General features: G+C 34.5%; 1 long non-coding RNA gene across 1 annotated transcript; it reads right to left on the bottom strand.

The window, feature by feature from the left end:
- Nucleotides 1-933: 933 nt before the first annotated feature.
- LOC148953433 (uncharacterized) lies at nt 934-6,750 on the bottom strand. Its single transcript, XR_016141711.1, has 2 exons — nt 6,663-6,750; nt 934-1,253 (listed from the first exon to the last, which is right to left on the bottom strand). It is a non-coding gene; the product is annotated as an uncharacterized LOC148953433 (long non-coding RNA).
- Nucleotides 6,751-17,835: the final 11,085 nt, after the last annotated feature.

The raw sequence follows: 17,835 nt of genomic DNA, 5'->3' as shown, positions 1-17,835 counted from the left end.
GAATATGGGCAATTCAAATAATATATCAGTTCTACGAACTATTTGTAGGCAATTGGAGACCCTAATTCCAATTTTTCCTAAGATTTATGATAATGATTACCATGTCAACAGGACTTGCGGGCAACTGGGCAACTGAGATAGCTCAGTTGGAAAGCCCATTGGAATTGAATTTACTTTTTATTGTCTCATTTGAGAAAACAGAAATTCAAGAAACAAATCTGAATGCATTAATTCTTGTCATTCATTTTGTTTTTTCTTAAGACCATGAAAAAGAGCTGGTATTCTTGGATATATTACCTTGACATGAAAAAAAACAACAGACAGTTAAAGCAAATTATAATAAAAAGTCAAATGACGCCCTAGCTTTTAAAAGGCTCACTAGTTGGTAATCCTATTCCTGAATTTGGTTGTATTTCCTATTGTTTTTTTTTAATTTGAAATAAAACAGATATGATTTTTATTTTATTCTGTTAGCAGAGCATTATTTGCAGATATATTTTTTTCTTTTTTCCTTTTTTTTATAATATTTAGTGGAAAAGGATAGATTTTTTTGCCCATACTAAATATGAATGTTCATATCTAGTTCTAGTTTCACATGAACTTTATTAGACTTTATAATAAATGTCAGCGAAAAAAACATTTTCTTATTTTATTTTTAGTGCAATGTGGGAGCATGGATCCAATAGGTTAGCCTTCCTATGAGCCTAAAGCACTTAAGAAATCGAATAATGTCTTGTTAACCCTTCTCCTCCCCCTAAGAGTTTATTGTTACGCTATGTTTCTACCTAAAAAAATATTAATTTGCGCTGTTAATTAATCTGTAAAAAATATTAATTTGCGCTGTTAAATAAATATTAATTAATCTGTAAAAATGACCAATACATTCCTAAAAAAATTAAATTCATTAATTAAGCTATTGATATTTGCCATAGGTAACAGCGAAGAAACATTGTACTATAAATTCTATATTGCAAAAATTGAACCAGTTAAATTGTTAAAAAAAATAAAATTTTGAAGAGTAGGAAAATTTCAGCATTAAATTATTTTCCAAATCCTCGTCTGAAACCACCTCCGAATCCGCGTCCGATTCCTCCGAATCCTCTTCTGAAGCCACCCAACCCAGGTCTCAATCCACCTCCAAAACCTGGTCTGAGGCCTCCTCCGAGTAAGCCTCTTCCTAAGCCACCGCCAAGCAGACTTCCAAGCCCAAATTGGGCGGTAGCAGCACCAATCATAACGAAGAAAAGCAACACCTGTAAGATCGATGAAGTTACTTTTTGCTTTACTATGGCTCCTTTGATGTGCAAGGAAAATTTTAAAATTTTAATTAAGTAATCTTTTTAATTTGGCCGCAATCCCAAAAAACTTTTTAGAGGGTTCTGTTTCAGAACTGCTACAATAGGGAATTATTAAGAGAAAGTCATTAAGATATGATTATTAAACAATTAGTTATTTTCAAATAATTTTGATTATCTATAAACAATAGTATTTACAGCAATCAGGATTTTATCTTTATCCAATATATTTTATATACAGCTATAAAGATTAAGTTTATTCTGATTACATTTATATTAATCATAATAATGTTAATTACACTTCTACTTGTTTACCCCTAGCTACACTTATTAATTTATAAATATTTAGCTTTGTTTATGCAAAAATGCACAGGGTTTATATCAAAAGTGTGTTAATTCTGTGTCTTTCCAATAAATAGATTTGGTTGTGGTCCTATTTTGTTTGTTAAAAAATAGTGTGTACTGATGACATCAACATCTCCAAATCTACTAAATTGAATAAATTACCACAAAACAAAGTAACAAAGAGATACCCTGGAGATCAGTTTTCGACCTTGAATAATTTTTGGATGAAAGTCTTGAAAACAATTAAACAAAAAAAGAACGGTTTTAAATGAAAGTAAAGAGAAATGTTAAAAGCTTAAACGACAGAAATTACTTTATGCTCCAGGGGGAGGGGCTTATCTTCCCCTTAATCTCCCTCTGTTTAGGCTAATGTTCCGTATTATATCAGTAAAACTATCTATGAGAACAACAAGTGTAGTTGACTCATGGTTGACTCATGTAGTTGACTCAGCGATTGGCTTTTAAATATTTCTACGCCAGATATTTTTTGTTTAAATCAAATCCTTATCAATAAATGTTTTGGTTCTTGAGATAGTTTTGTGAAAAATATATTTTTTTTTCATGCAAATTGCTCTTTTCTTTGAGCAGTCGTTCTTAGAGTATAAAATAACGATGAAGACCACGTTGGCTTTTCCGTTATGCAATTAACGAAGAGCATAATCAAACAAGGAAGTTTTAAAGGCAGAGAATTATAGAAAAACTAAATGAATTTTTTGGTTATGTATCTAAATGCTGTCTTGAGTAAAAAACACAAAATTAAACTTACGAAAAAAATAAAACGAGAAAGCTAAACCCAACCATTAGACAGTCTCAAAATTATGACTTAAAACAAGTTCAGTTGGGACTGATGAACTGGTTTTGCTGCAAGTGTTTTTGTTGTTGGTTTAATTTTTAAGTTTAATTTAGTTTTACTTTATTCGTTTATATTGCTGAAGATGACTTTTAGATATTTAGTAAAAATATTAAATTAGCTCCTGCTACAACTCACTGTCCTTACACTTTTTTATTGGATTAAGGTCCGTATTAACTGTATCTTTGAGATTCAGGGGCAAAGAGATTCAGGGAGAAAGCTTGAGTGTAAACACTAGGGGGATTAATGAAGTGCACCCCCCCCTCCCCCTTTATATATGCTATAACTCAATTTTGCTTTAAGTTTTAATGTCACTCTTTGCTTTCATTTGAAAAAGCTTGTTTTTTAATTAAATTCTGGTTTTTAGAGCTATATTCAGCGTTCACCTAAAAATGATTGTTGATAAGAAAATGGGGCATACCGCTAATGGTGCAGTAGAGGCTAGCCTCTAATAGGTAGGGGTAACTAACACCGCTATCCTAATGAGAATAAGTATAGACTATAATCATTGGCTTATACTTGTAGCCTAAAACCACCAGGTAAATCGCTAAATCTGGATTTAACCCAACAGTATGTATGCATGTATGTATAATTTTATCACCCATCTTAAGGTTCAAAATCACATAGCTGATTGAGGAGAAGAAAGAAAAAAAAAGCACAAACCAGTTTATATCATATCAATTTCACATGTAATTTCACACCAGAGTAATAAAGTAATAAAGTTGTATTGCTTTAAAAACAAACTCTGATACCATGCCAAGAAATTAAGTTGGGGTGTTAAGTTGGGGTGTTAAGTTGAGGGGTGTTAATGTGCGAGCACTACCGATCATAAATTACAAGTGGAGGGAAAACCCTCTTAAACCGCAATAAGGTAGCTCCTTTGTATTCTCCCTCTCGAGGAATAGCAAAAATAAACTGGAGGTTCAAAACTCCTAAACTACGTCAAATTGTGGCCTTATAATATACATCCCTCTAACCAGAGAATAGGGTAAAACGGGTGAGCAGTAATACAGAACAAAACTCATTGTTTTGTTTCCAAGATTTCAGATAAAACTAACTATAAAGCATCTTCCAAATCCGACCCAAAAAGCCCGACATCAAGGAAAGAAAGGATAAGAAAAGTTACCAATTGAAGAAAAGAAAAAGCTTCGTGCTCTGCAACCGCAACGCCTAAAAGCAGTGATTGGAGGAAAGCGACAAAAGAGATTTAGATTCCATGGGTAATCTTTTGGTCTGACCGATTGGGGACAAGGGTGAGTCAACTTCTGCAGACAAAAACTCTAAATATATATGACATAGCCATATAATCATGCTACAGACAGTTCAAGTGAATTGAAGAATAGTCTATCAAGTGGTATTGAAATATTAATATAAAGAAATTAAAATAAACCTACGGGAATGGAGAAAAGACAGTTAGGTGTTAAATAACTGGGTGTTGTACAAAACCCTAAAACGGAGAATACTATCCTCCCTCAAACCCAACTCTAAGGATCAAAGCTAAATTTTTGCAGAACAATGCTTTGAAACAGAGCTCATCCAATATATTTTGTTTTGAAATAAAAGAATAATTTCACAAAACTGCAATACTACGGATATATATCTTATCTCTTTAAACGAACAATAATTGTATATGTATATATGTATTTTTTCTAAAAAATGGCTTTATATTTCCTTTTTTAGAAAGCTGGCATCCTGGGATTTTCTGGCCTAAATAAATAATCTTTATAGGTCCCGAGTTTAAAAAAAATTTTCTATGAGCCTTAAATTTTTGTAAAATAAAATTCCGGGAGTGACCGAATATTTATGAGCACCTTTCAAGAGCATACATCCGTCATATTTGCTTCAGAAGTAGTTGTACCGTTTATATTGTCTATGATGCCAACAAAACTAAACAAGAAACATAGCTAAGTATAAAATACCATGTGTGATGAGTCTATTTTAAATTGGCGTTTTCAGCAGTTTCATAAAACTTAAGTTAACAATTGCTTATAATTAACAAACTGGACCATCAAATGAGACAAGATCAAAAGTAATGATTTGAGAAATATAAATTCAGAATGGGTGAAAATGAATAAACTAGACCATCAAATGGGACAAGACCAAGCCAAGCAGCTGCAGCAAAGAGTCTTAAAAAATATCTGAAGTAATGATAAACACAAATGAAGAACAAAACAATTTCCGGTTTTAATACTTGCAAAAATGCGTCAAAAGTAAAGCATCGGATAATATGCGGTTATAAGACATTTGACAAAAAGGATCAGAGCGAATCGAAAATGAAGAATAAAGAAATTTGTGATTAGAAGATATGTGACAATTAGGACCAAAAAAATTTGCGGTTCGAAGATAAGTGACAGCGAGAGTTACAACAGAATGCGAATATCAGAAAATGTCAAAAATGAAAGTGAAGAACAAAGAACTGTGCTATTAGAAGACCAGCAACTGTGAGAATAAGAACGAATCAAAAATGAAAGTGAAGTAGAGAGAAATATTGTGTTAGAAGAAAAATACCATCGCAGTTTTTGGTGCCTATAAACTTTGATGAAAAACCCAGTAAAAATAAAAAGATGCAGTAAATTTGCACAAATGTTAATTAAAAGTCATTGGGACACTTCATGTTTTATGTATTCACTGTGGAATTATCAAATTTCCTAAGGTGATTCATTGGTACCCAACAAAGGTGATTCATTTGGAGTTGCTGCTTGCTTGGTATATATATATATATATATATATATATATATATATATATATATATATATATATATATATATATATATATATATATATATATATATAACATAGATCATAATCTACCTCCCTCCCTCCTGGCATATTTCTTATTTAATGAATCTGCTATAAACTCTGACACCCTCCAGCAAAAAGGCTTTCTAAAGCCTTCCTGAATTTTACTGAATTTGCTCCCTTCTTCTGGCTAAACATCAAACAATAAGCATAAAATCCTAAAAAAGCTCTTACTCAGAATGTTACCCAAACGAATGTTTCTATAGCATATAAGATGCATCACTTATCTTTCAGAAGGGAGCTAAAACGGAGGTTGGCCGTTGCAGAGGCCAATGAGGCTATTGAAAAATACCAGACAAAATTGTATATGTTACTAGGGAGCCCAAAAGACCCAGAGACGAGTGAGAACACCATTTGTTCCAGGTGCAGAAGATCCTCAGGCATTCTTCAACTCTTTCGATATTCCCTCCACTGAGAAGTTTTTACAAGTTCCGGATGGTTTTGCTTAGGCGGTGCTAGAAGAGTCTTACGAATAAAGGATATATGCTTAATTTGTATTACTGAACCCTCACTTTAACCTGGGTTTTCTTTCTCTTTACTTTCTAAACACTCCTGCAAGCTTTCCACCGGTGGTGCTAATTGTACTGGCTTCTGGTTTGCTAAATATAAATCACACAGCTTCTGATTCCCGACTACTGCTGGAAAAGAAAGTTCTTATAAGGGCCTTTATTATTACGATTTTTAGACTTGCCACCAGTTTGACTTTATGTCTCCCGATAATTCCTGTATATAACACTTGGTTGTGACCTAAAATTTACTTATTTTGTTGCACTTACATTATCTTTGCCTTGTTGTTGCACACTATTTATTATCAATAGTTAGTTCTTAAAGCCTCTTAAGAATGAGATATAGACTGGAATGTCATTGAACTAGAGGTAAATATGAAAATCAAACAAATCCAGATTTTACAAACGTAATGAGTTAATAATTTTATTATTAATTTGTTTAGTTCAGAATAGAACCTAAAGCTTAGTGGTCCTTGCTGGTCTCCTGAAATAAACCTCTTCAGTAAATGGTAGGGTAGAGAAGTAAATGGTAGGGTAGGGTAGCGATGCAAAGGGTAGAGACTAGGACTATATCCTACCATTAGCAGGAGGTTGCATACAGTTAAACTGGATGCATATATGAAAATAAAACAAATATAGAATCTTATAAATGTAACGACTTGATATTTGATATTTTTTTTTTAAATTTAACTCTTAAGTTCAAAACAGAACATAAAATGCACCTTGAACTTCAAATTTGATCGTGCAACTAACTGAAATCTTATCTTATAAGCTCACTAGTCCTTCCGGGTTTCCCGAAATAAACAGCCCCAGTGAATTTGATACAAAGAGTTAAAATTATGTGCAAGTTTTCTTCTCATATTTTACCTTAAACACATATCCAATAATCATTTTGTTTCTCTTAAATATAAAATGCACGTTGAACTTCAAATTTTATCGTGCAACTAACTGAAATCTTCTCTTATAAGTACATTAAGTTTCAAAAATGGTTCATTAGCCTTTCCTCTGCGGATACCCCGGTCGGTACGAGCTGTTCGTTCGTTTCGCTTCTGCGTTGTATTTCAAAGGTGAATACTCTACTGATTTATCACCACCAGTTCTAAATCCAAATTTTCTTGTTTCTGCTACCCATAAAAGCAGATTTCGCAATACTATCTCGATATTTTAGGAGCATTGGAGAAAAGAAAAAAAAACAACAACAAACAAATAAAAACATCCGTGATCATCCGTCTTGGAAAAAATGCAAAATTATTCATTTTTAGGTACGCATTTTAAACCTCCACCACAATCAAGCTCTCTGATATGCTGAATCGAGGGGTGTAATTTCTATTAAAAATAATTATGTTTTTGGGCCATTTTTCTCCTTTTTTCAAAAATAAGGCAAATATTTCTGAGTTGAAATTTCAAACGGTAGTTTTAGACTTGATTAATTCTACAAACGCAATCACCATGACAACCAGAGTCTTTTCTGACGTTTATTAAATAACAAAAATCAAATGAAAGCAAGAAAAGAATTTAAACTCAAAACGAACGGAAAATCCCGTATTTGACGGGGGCTTTTTCCTCTTGAACCCCACACTCTTTAAGCTAGAGTGTTTTTTATAATGCTTCTATTTTATACTAATTAAAAATACTTTTTCCACGAAAAAAGTTTCTCAAAAAAAGTAAAGAACTCCACTGAACCAAAAATTGACGAAAATAGAATTAAATAATCTACCAAGCATACAAATTCCACAGACCAGTATCAATAAATAAATGAAACCCAAAACCGAACAGAAATTAAAATAAATAACAGTCAAACTAAAAACGAGCAAAAATTACTGTGAATAGGGTTCAAAACCCCTATGCTTTCTAAAAGCCAGAATATAATTTGTACTTTACAGAAAAAAATTCAAATGAATTTGCGTTGTCAGTTTAATATACATATGCTGGTATTTATTCCTTAAAATCTTAATTAATTTTTGATTTCTTAAGGTTATAAAAGTAAAAACATTCAAAATTTTTTTTAGTAAAGTAGAAGTTATATTCTGGCTTTTAGAAAGCATAGGGGTTTTGAACGCTATTCATATTAATTTCGGCTCGTTTTGAGTTTGACTGTTATTTATTTTAATTTCTGTTCGTTTTAGGTTTCATTTATTTATTCATACTGATTTGTGGTAGTTGTATGCTTGGTAGATTATTTGATTCTATTTTTGTTCATTTATGGTTTAATGAAGCCCTCTACTTTTTTTTTGAAAAATTCATTTTGTGGAAATAGTTTTTTTTAATTAATTTCTGTTCATTTTATATTGACATAGTTTTTTTGTCAGGGAAAAAGAAAATAATAGCTTGAATACTTCCGGTTTTTTCTTTAAGAATTTATAGTTTGACCTAATATTTATATGCTGGAGAAACTTTTTCAGCAATTTTTATCAATATAAACTCTTTTGAAAATTATGAAACAAAAATGGTAGTGTTTAATTTAGTTATATACATCCTCTAGTTGACCTATTTAATATAAGTTAATACCATTCCCAAAAAATTATTTTTATGCTCTTTCACAGCCAGGATACAAGTACACTCTTTTGATTTAGTAAAATTTTAAGAACAGAGGTAGTAATAGAAGTAGCCCTGAAAATTTGAAGTTGACACCGTCAGGTGTTCTTAGTACATTGCTGAGTTATCTTATGGGCAACCAGAACACAAACTGTGTGTTTTGATTTAATTCAAAAGTAACATTAGTTCTGAAGTATAATGAGCAAATTACATAACTTTGGGGAGGTTGACCTACCCAATAACCCTAGAGATACAGCTACCAGATCATTCAGCTATGCTGAACAAAATGGCTGTCTTAAAGGTTTGATTGCAAGTGTCTGGAAAATTATGAGCTAAAGAGGAGGGATGACTGCCCTCCAATCACTTTTGACTCTTAAGAGGGCCTTAGAACTTTTAATTTTCAATCAAATTAGCTCCTTTTAAATATCAATGATATTACTAGCTATGATAGAGCATCACTACCTATGTCCTTATAAGTCCTACAATACTTATATGCCCATTTAATACCTGTATGCATATAGTTGTTTTGTTTAATTTAAACTCCTCCTAAAAGCTCTCAAAAAGTTTCAACTTAATGTGATTGGTGCTATCCGTCACAGCAATCGCAGAAGTACTATAAAATGTATGCAGATAGTGTCTTCTAGCTTGCTCGAAATCTCCAACCTTTGAAGGTATGAAGGTGAAATTTTCAGAGAATATTTCTGTTGGGCGGATGACAACCTGCCATCCATATGTAAGTTGTCCAAAGGGCATATCAGCAATATCTTAGGAACAGTTTCGTGTGTGAAATTAAAACTTACAACGCTTGTTGTGGGGGATGTTGAACTAACCAAAAGACAATATTTGCATCATAATACTAATGCTTCTACTCCTACAACTACTGCTTCTATTACTATTACTGCTACTACTACTGGTACTAAAGCTAAGACTACTACTATTAGTTGTACTCCTGCTGCTGCTACTATATTTACTGGTGCTGCTACTACAACTAATAAACCTAAGGGTATTAAGGGAAAAATTTTGTGCAATATTATAACTGTATTGAAATAAATCGAAAGACACTTTGCCCATATAAGTTGTCAAGAGGACATATCAGCAATTCTCCAGGACCGGTTGATGCTATTAAGTTAAAAATTTCATCGTAGGTTGAAGGTGATGTTGAAAAAAGGTGCTATTTGCATACTGCTACTTAAGCTACTACTGGTACTACAAGTATTGCTGCGCATAATTACTGAACCTTTCAACAATGCTGGAAAAATTTATGTTTCAAAACTTTGTTTGGATATTTGTTATGGGAAATTAAAGGTATGATGGGGGGGGGTGGTTCTCTCTAATCAATTTGACTCTTAAAAAGGGGAGTATAACTTACAATTTAAAATCAAACGAGACCCGTCTAAATTTAATGCGACCACCCATTCCATAAAAACCTTTTATGCCCCCAAGGCATAGCTTAAAGCCCTTGCCCCAGGTTTCTGGGGGGTTGCGCCAATCCTGGAAGCATTTTTATATATTCTTTGGACTATTTTAAACAAAATTACCATCATACAACTTCAGTCAAATGCGTTTGGTGAAGGGAGGGGTATTCGGGTAGGGGTGCTACTTGACCTTAATCACGTTTGACTCTTAAAAGGGAACTAGAACTTCCAAGTTCAACCAAATGAGCCACCTCTAAGGCTCATACAATCGTCCATTCCTCAAGGGACTAAGTTAGGTCCTTTAGCATTTTTAATTGTTTTTAATAATGTTTTACCAAGTTTTGGCAACTCTTTTAAATTTGCCGATGATTTGACATTACTGTCAAAGTATACTGTCAAAGATGATTTGACACTCATTAACAATTTAAAGAATGATCTTGACAATGTTAAACTCAACTTAAGCATACCCAAAAGCAGTTTCATGCTATTTTCTTTTTTTAAAAATATATCCCCTGTCAATAATTTCCTTTGCATACCAAATTTAAATATGGTTAAACTGCTTGGTGTGCAATTGGACAATGACCCTAAATGGAACTCCCACATTTCCCACTTATTTAAGTCTTGTAGTTAAACTGCACAAATGTTAATTAAAAGTCTTTGGGACACTTCATGTTTTATGTATTCACTGTGGAATCCTCAATATACCCCCTGTCAGTAATTACCTTTGCATGCCAAATTTAAATACGGTTAAACTGCTTGGTGTGCAGTTGGGCAACAACCTTAAATGGAACTCCCACATTTCCCACTTATTTAAGTCTGGTAGTTTCCTCCCTAAATATTTCTCCCTTCTCAAACGGTTCTCCGTATCAATCCAAAACCTTAAAATAATTTATTGTTCTTATATAAGACCCTGTCTGGAATATGCTTTCCCTGTCTGGCACCCTGGGTTGACCAAAGACCAATGTTCTAAAATTAAAAGTACTCAAAAAAGAGCAATAAAAATTATACTGGGGACGGCCTATACTACATACGATGAAGGTTTGGCTAGACTTGAACTTATTACATTGGAATCACGACGTCACATCCCCAACATGAACTTTGGTCACAAGTGCCTTAGTTCTGACTATCATCGACGTTTTCTCCCTCCCTTTAAAGAAAATCCCCCAATCCTTCCTAATACAAAACTCAATGTTCGTAGAGCTCCAAATACCCAACTGGACCTGTCTCCCCAAATGTTGACCATGAGGTACAAAAACTATATTATCCCCTATTTCGTTTCCCATTTTAACAATTGATATAAATTTTGTTTTATTTTCATCCGATAACATCTGTTTTATTAATGATTTAATAGTTTGTTTTATATCTATCACCTAACATCTGTTTTAATAATACAATTCAGACGTACTCATTCTAGCTTTTGTGCTATTTTAGCCAATAAATCATATTCTATTCTATTATATAAGAACCTTAAATGCCCTAGTCGCTTAACGTACAACCCTCATCCTCAGGCTCTGGTGGTTTGTATCAACCTCAAAAGCCTAGTTATATGATATTTGGAATATTTTGAATGAAAGGACTGTCTCAAAATATCTATTGGATGCATCTCAGGAAAACACGACGTATTTTTGTGTCTTTGGGGGGGGGGGGTAGCTGCACTCTAATCACTTTGACTCTTAAAAAGGGCACTAAAAATTATAATAACCAATCCAATGAGCCCCCTCAAAAGCATATACGACCACTTTTTGTATAAGAACCATATATGCTCCAAAGGCATAACTTACAACCCTTTCCTTGAGATCTGTAGGGGGGGGGCTGTTTTCTCACAGATATAATTTCCGAAACCTTCAACTACGATGAATAAAATTGTTATCTCCAAATTTTGATTGCAGGTGTTCAGGCAAATACTGAGCATGAAGGGGGGAGGGCTGTTTGCTGTCAAATCACTTTGACTCTTAAAAAGGACACGAAAACTTTCAATTTCACATCAAATAAGCCTCGTCTGATGTTTATACAACCGCCCATTCAATAAAAACCTTATAAGCCCTCATAAAATAATTTACAACCCTATCCACAGGGTGCTGGGGCGTTGTGTCATCCCTGGAGACATTATTATATGTTCTTTGGACTATTTTGAAAAAAAATAGCTATCTATTAATGTCAATCACATGTATTTGGTGAAAGGTGGGTTTTTAGGAGAGGGGGCGGGGGTCTAAATATCGTCGATCACTTTTGACGCTTAAAAAGGAACTAGAACTTCCAATTTTCAACCAAATGATCCTCTTCTAAAGTTAAACAACCATCCCTTCCATAAACACCTTAAATACCCCCTGGGCAAAGCTTAAAACACTTGCCATGAATCTCTGGGGGTTTTTTCAACCTCAAAAGCTTTGTTATATGAAATTTAGACTATTTTGGATACAATGGCTATCTCAAAATTTCTATTTTATGCATTTTGGGACAATTCGACTTGTGTGTGTGGGAGCGGGTAGGTGGTGCGCCCTGATTCCTTTGACTCTTAAAAGGAGCACTAGAGCGTCTGATTACAAATCTATTGTGCTCCCTCCGAAGTTTATATGACCAGACTTTCTATAAAAACCATAAATACCCACAGGGCATAACTTACAGCCCTTGCCCTGAGGGAGGGGGGGATTTGTTTTCCTTAAAGACATAATTTCCAGACCTTTCAAACACGTTGAAGAAAATGACTATCTAAAAATTTTGACTGGAAGTGTTTGGGGAAATGATGGGCGTGGGAGGGGGTCAATTTGCCCTTTGATCACTTTCGACTAATAAAAAAGGCACTAGTCCTCTCAATTTTCAATCGAATAAACCCTTTTGAAGCTTCTACTACAAAACTTTCTATAAAAATCTTATATGCTCCAAGGGCATAACTTACTACCCTTTTATTGAGGGCTATGGGGGGGGGGGCTTATCGTCGTTAAAGAAATCATTTCCAGACCTTTCAGCTATGTTGAACAAAATAGCCATATCAAAATGTTGATTGGAAATTTTTTAAGAAATAATGGGCGTAAGGGGGGAGGGATCCTCCCTCCGATTACTTTCAACCATTAAAAAGGGCAAAATCCCTCTCAATTTCCAATCGAATGAGCCCCTTTTGACATTTTTACGACAACAGTCTCTATAAGAACCTAATATGACCCCAGGGCATAACTTACAACCCTCGCCCTGAGGGCTGTGGGGGTTGTCATCCTCAAAGACCCAATTTCCAGAACCTTCAGCTACGTTGAACAATACGCCTATCTCAAAATTTTAATTAAATGTGTTTGGAGAAATGGTGCGCGTGAGAGAGAGGTTAATTACCCTCCCATCACTTTCGACTGTAAAAAAGGGCACAAGCCCTTTTAATTTCCAATCGAATCAGCCCTTTTTGAAGTTTCTACGACAACGCTTTCTATAAAAAATCTTATATGCCCCAGGGCATAACTTACAACCTCAGCCCTAAGGGCTGTGGGGGGGGAGGGGTGTCTAACTCAAAGACATAATTTGAGGACCCTTCAACTACGTTCAACAAAATGGCTCTATCAAAATGTTGATTGGAAATGTTTAGGGAAATGACGGGCTTGTGGGGCATTTGCCCTCCGATCACTTTCGACTATTAATAAGGGTACTAGCCCTCTCAATTCCCAATTGAATGAACCCTTTTTGAAGTTTTTACGGACTTTTACCGTTTTTGACTTTCTATAAAAATGTTAAATGCCCCTAGGGTACAATTTACAGCCTTTGCCCTGGAGGCAGGGGAGAGGGTTTTTCATCCTCAAAGAAATAATTTCCAGACCTTTAAACTACGTTGAACAAAATGGCTATCTCAAAATTTTGATTTGATGTGTTCGGGAAAATAGCTGGCGTGAAAGGGGGTTAGTTGCCTTCCAATAACTTTCGACTATTAAAAAGGGCACTAGCCTTTCAATTTCCAATCGAGTGAGCCCTGTTTGAAGTTTCTACGACAAAAACTTCCATAAAAACCTTTTTTGCCCCCAGGGCATAACTTACAACCCTTGCCCAGAAAGCTAGGTGGGGGGGGGTCGTCATCCTCAAAGACCTAATTTGCAGAACTTTAGCAAAAGTATGCCAATGCTCTCTGCTTTTAGCCATGACTGTTTACACCCTTATTTGTGTTTTCAATCCATTTGTAGTTGTCTTCTTGAAGAGATTCGTCCTAGGATGGTATATTGCATTACCATGCAATTTAACCCACTGCTGAGAGAAGTTTGACACTCACTGGACGTGTCCATACACTGGTGGTCCAACATTAGTGGGACCTGCATCATAGGGGTCTCCCTCCTCCTCCACTGTATTTATGTCCCCCGGGTGAGGGTGCGCCAAATTCAATATATGGACCCCCTAAGGCTAGGCTTCCCCTTGGTTCGGCGAAAATAAGGATCCAATAAAACGAAAGTTTACTTATTTTTAGCGGATAAGACCAAGCTATCAATCAATCAATCATTTATTACCCACAACTACAAGACTACAAGTAGTACAAGGGGAGTATAAACATAATAATAAAAAAGAAAACAAAAAAGAACATCAACAAACACTAGTAATTAAATTAAATTAAGAAAAGAACTGTAAAAGACCGTGGTCAGGGCCATTATTACAAAATGCATCTGCAGAAAGCTTTCTGTGTAGGTCACCGAGCTTTTGAGTTACATCCGTAACATAAAAATTTTTAACTAGATACCGATTTCTAGTCCATGGCGGCAGAGAAAGAAGAAATTTGCAAAATTTGAAATATGTAACTTTAATCTTATTTAAATTCTTTAGCTTAAGAACAGAATGGACACCCGAAAAATAAAGTACAGAATGATCCGAAAAAGTCGAGAATAAGCGCCCAAGAGCTCTTCTGTTATATTTTCCACGGTTTGCTACAATTTTTGAATAACTGAACTGAATTTTTCTTACTGAATCAGCAACGATCTTTTTACGAAAGAGAGCTAGAGAATTAGAAACAGTAATACCAAGCCACCGAAAGGAAGAGACAGAAAGTGCAGAAAATTCATTACATACCAGAGGATTAGACGAAGACAGGTTATAAGATAAGAATTCACACTTGTCAAGATTCAGGGATAGACCAATATTTAGGAAAGACTGAAAAACTAAGGAAACCATCGCAGAAAGAGCAGATTTAGTACGACTAATCAACAGAATGTCATCAGCATAGGCAATGTAAGAAATATCAGTAGAACCAGAAAAATAAGTGCCTTATATCTTTTCCAGAACAGTAGAAATACAAATTTTGAAAAGGGTTGGTGATAAAACATCTCCCTGCCTAACACCACGAAGCACATTAATAGTTGTTTCTGGAGAAGATTTCAGGCGGAGGTAAGAATTAGAATACCAAAACCGTAAAAGGTAAATAACCGAAAAATTAACACTAAAAAAAGTCAAAGAAAAGAAAAGCTGGTTATGAACAACAGAATCAAAAGCCTTTGAAAGATCAAGTGTACAGAGATATACGCCTTTACCCTTAGAAGAATTAGAAAGTAGAATAGAAGAAAGGACACGATGAGCATGTTGGCACCCCACACCAGGTCTGAAACCAAGTTGATTTTCACCAAAGAAAGAAATATTTTGAGTTAGATTAGGTAAAAGAATATACTCGAAGACCTTGCTAATATTGCAAGAAACAGAAACTGTATAGTAAGAAGAGCAATCTGTTGGCGGTTTACCTCTCTTTAAAATTGAAGTCACGCTGCCACACAAAAAGCTTTCCGGGACGACAGAAGATGCCAAGCACATTTGAAACAAAAGCGCAAGATGTGACACAAGTTCAATACATTGGGGAGTTAGATGCTTTTTAGAAATACCATCAGCATCAATAGATTTCGACTTAAGATGACTCAAAGCATTCAAAACTTCACAACTCGATATAGGCAGAACAAAGCGCTGACTTAGAAATCTAAGGACCATTTTAACAAACGCTTCACCAAACTTTCTATGAACAGAATAATTCAAAACGGAGAAAATCTTCGAATAATATGCATGCCAAGAACCAGGTGGAATAGCATTATTACTTACATCAGAATCGTCTGTTTTACTTGAATTAATTGCTTTCCTTCAATCTTTAGGCGAAGATGGAAAATCAAGCCTTCGGTATCGGACACTTTTTAGATACTTCTTAAATTCTTATTTAGTTTTCTGTTTAATAAGAAAAACATTACCAGACCTAGGCCGACCACAATCTGTCCAAACTTTTAGCCAAAATTTAGCTTTATTTTTAAAGGCCTTAAGGTTAGGGTCAAGTGACCAAATAGGCTTTTGAGTATTCTTTTGGATTCGCTTTACTGGGACAGAAATTTTTCAGCTTCTTTCATAGCGGAGAGGATAGAATGATAATATCGGTCTATTTCATATTTAGCATAAATAAAATTCTGACTACACTGCAAAAGCTGATACGGAACATAAATCGTACTTAGAAGTGAAGCCAATGTTGCAAGATAAACAGAATAATTCGCATCCTTCCAATCAGGCTTATAAAACCATTTAGAACGTACACCACGACTCTTAGATATATTCCCAGAACAAACAACAGACTTTGATAAACAAAAAGACAGTAGAAGTTGATCAAGATCTTGCTCGTCAAAATGAACCGTAACTGGCGAGCAGACAAGAGCTGCAGAACAAATAACGTGATCAATGTCTGATTTACTACCAGAATGGTGAATATACGTATAATCATGGGACTTCCGAACAATTTTATAAGCCGGGAGAGAATAAAAAAGCTGACCATTCCTTACATTATCAGAAACCAGATCGGTATTAAAATCACCAGCAATAACAAAATGCAAACCGTTATCCGATATCTTTTGAATTATGTGGAGGCAGACCCCCTTATGGATGGGGGCCTGGTGGAAGTTGGGAGCCTGTCAATTTTTTCCACTGTACTCCGACATCCCAAACTACTGCTTTTCAAATTATCCAAATTACATTTATCCATATTGAAAAATCACGGTTACTGCTATGACATCAACAGCTAGCTAGTAAACACTGCACAGCAGAAATCTTCATTCAACGAGTAATGAAATGCTACTCAAATTCAACCATAGTGAATTTTCTTCAAAACTTCCTTTGACACTTGCAAAAATCACCAGTGCCGTAGGATCGTAGTCAAGGTCTCCACTCAATTTCGAAATGTTTGGACGTTCCAATCTTGTGTGTAAAATAAAAGGAATCCCACTCTGCAATCTATCCTTTGATTAATCCTACAGAACCTTGTGTGAGTTGACAGAGTAATCCCTACATCAAAATTCAAAACTATTCAAAGACAGAAAAAGCAATTTATTAAAAAAAAACTCATGGTATCATTGTATTGGACTATTGGACAAGAGATGAGTATTATATGAACAGGCACTGTGCGCTTAGAGTGCACATTTGCTGACAAATTGACGGAGAGTTTTTTAATAATCTCGATAAATCAATATAAAGCCTACTGGGAAATCACCCCTGACGGTAGTATTCTATTAGACATGGCACAATGAAAACAATTCAAATAATCAGTGCATTTAACTAGGATACATATATGTTCAAATACAAATCCTATTGTGTACCTTTGGATTTCTTCAAACAAGTTCAAAGTATTAATAATACCAATATTATCGTTAATGGCAGTTCATCGAACATAAGGATGGATTACTGGATATGTATCTTTCAAACAATGAAATTTATAATTTTTTCAATCGTCTTGGCCTACCATATGCATTCTACCCTCTCCATATTAAACCCTATTATTCAAATAAATGAAAAATCTATAGATAAATAAAAAGAAAAGTCTATTATTCAAAACTTGAAAAGGATGCAAGATCTGTCGACCAAAAGCGGTGGTTTTCATTCACTATTATATTTTTTTTCCAATGTTATGGCTATACTTAAAACGAACTTTTCAGTATATTGGTGGACAACCATCACCTGAATGACTTCAATTTGGAAAGTACACTTCCTTACCCGTATAATATTGATTTCAGTGCCCTAATAATAAAGTACTCTTATAGTGTTTCTAAATTTATTTATTAATAAACTTTTAAGTTCAAAAATAAGTCTTTTTCATTTTTTTGAATATATTTTCCTTTAGATTT

This window comes from Artemia sp. Qi Xiang Cuo, chromosome 4 (assembly GCF_049724085.1).
Source record: "Artemia sp. Qi Xiang Cuo chromosome 4, ASM4972408v1, whole genome shotgun sequence".
In the NCBI taxonomy this organism is placed as follows: domain Eukaryota; kingdom Metazoa; phylum Arthropoda; class Branchiopoda; order Anostraca; family Artemiidae; genus Artemia; species Artemia sp. Qi Xiang Cuo.
This window is presented reverse-complemented; position numbering and strand designations above follow the sequence as displayed.